Source organism: Colobus angolensis, unplaced genomic scaffold, assembly GCF_000951035.1.
Source record: "Colobus angolensis palliatus isolate OR3802 unplaced genomic scaffold, Cang.pa_1.0 Scaffold220, whole genome shotgun sequence".
In the NCBI taxonomy this organism is placed as follows: domain Eukaryota; kingdom Metazoa; phylum Chordata; class Mammalia; order Primates; family Cercopithecidae; genus Colobus; species Colobus angolensis.
This window is the reverse complement of record NW_012115378.1, coordinates 6,000,359-6,002,284: the sequence shown is the minus strand read 5'-3', so window position 1 is coordinate 6,002,284 and position 1,926 is coordinate 6,000,359. Positions and strand designations below refer to the sequence as shown.

Genomic DNA, 1,926 nt, shown 5'->3' with positions numbered 1-1,926 from the left:
AGACAGGGTCTCCTTATGTTGTGTGGCCTGGTCTCAAACCTCTAGGCTCAAGCACTCCTCCCACACAGCCTCCCATCGTGCTGGAATTACAGGCATGAGTCACCACACTCGGCCTAGGGTTCTTCTTTTTGGGTAAAATGACTTCACAGCACTTCCTATTATCAATTTTAAAGATCAGACACGTCCTCTGTGCCTGGCCGCTCTTCGGTTCTTCTCTGTCTGCCGCCATGGTCCAAGCTGACATCGCGCTGATCTGATTGGCAGTCATGGACCAGAACTTAATTCTGAACATGAATGACCACAGTTTTGTGGTCTGTGCTTTTAATGCGACTCTCTCCAAAGTGGATGATTTCTTGGCCAGTGAAGCAAAGGGAATCAAAGTGGTGGGTGCCTGGTCCCTGAAAGAGAAGGTCTCCAAGCTGAAGAAGCCCTGGCAGATCATCCTCCTGGTGAAGGCCGGGCAAGCTGTGGATGATTTCATCAAAAAACTGGTACCATTGTTGGACACTGGTGACATCATCATTGATGGAGGAAATTCTGAATATAGGGACACCACAAGACAGTGCCGAGACCTCAAGGCCAAGGGAGTTTTATTTGTGGGGAGCGGAGTCAGTGGTGGAGAGGAAGGGGCCCGGTATGGCCCATCGCTCATGCCAGTAGGGAACAAAGTAGCATGACGCCGCATCAAGACCATCTTCCAAGGCATTGCTGCAAAAGTAGGAACTGGAGAGCCCTGCTGTGACTGGGTGGGAGATGAGGCAGCAGGCCACTTCGTGAAGATGGTGCACAACGGGATAGAGTACGGGGACGTGCTGCTGATCTGTGAGGCATACCACCTGATGAAAGACGTGCTGGGCATGGCGCAGGACACGATGGCCCAGGCCTTTGAGGACTGGAATAAGACAGAGCTAGACTCATTCCTGATTGAAATCACAGCCGATGTTCTGAAGTTCCAAGATGCTGATGGCAAACACTTGCCGCCAAAGATCAGGGACAGTGCGGGGCAGAAGGGCATGGGGAAGTGGACCACCATCTCTGCCCTGGAGTACGGTGTACCTGTCACCCTCATTGGAGAAGCTGTCTTTGCTCGGTGCCTGTCATCTCTGAAGAATGAGAGGATACAAGCTAGCAAAAAGCTGAAGGGTCCCCAAAAGTTCCAGTTTGATGGTGATAAGAAATCGTTCCTGGAGGACATTTGGAAGGTCCCTCTACACTTCCAAGATTATCTCTTATGCTCAAGGCTTTATGCTGCTAAGGCAGCACCACCTACTTTGGCTGGACCCTCAATTATGGTGGCATCGCCCTGATGTGGAGAGGGGGCTACAACATCAGAAGTGTATTCCTAGGAAAGATAAAGGATGCGTTTGATCAAAACCCAGAACTTCAGAACCTCCTACTGGACAACTTTAAGTCAGCTGTTGAAAACTGCCAGGACTTCTGGTGGCGGGCAATCAGCACTGGGGTCCAGGCTGGCATTCCCATGCCCTGTTTTACCACTGCCCTCTTCTTCTATGACAGGTACAGACACGAGATGCTTCCAGCCAACCTCATCCAGGCTCAGCGGGATTACTTCGGGGCTCACACCTATGAACTCTTGGCCAAACCAGGGCAGTTTATCCACACCAACCGGACAGGCCACGGTGACAGTGTGTCATCCTCGTCATACAATACCTGATGATGCTGCTGCTGTCACCCTCCACAATTCCACAGACCAGGACATTCCATGTGCCTCATGGCACTGCCAGCTGGCCCTTTGCCCTATTTTCTGTTCAGATCTTTTTTTTTTTTTTGAGACAGAGTCTTGCTCTGTCACGCAGGCTGGAGTGCAGTGGCGCAATCTTGGCTCACTGCAACCTCCGCCTCCCGGGTTCAAGCGATTCTCCTGCCTCAGCCTCCCGAGTAGCTAGGACTACAGGCACATGGCAC

At 51.7% G+C, this 1,926-nt stretch overlaps 1 pseudogene; it reads left to right on the top strand.

Moving 5' to 3' along the window:
• Positions 1 to 227: 227 nt before the first annotated feature.
• Positions 228 to 1,766, top strand: LOC105513003 (annotated as a pseudogene).
• Positions 1,767 to 1,926: the final 160 nt, after the last annotated feature.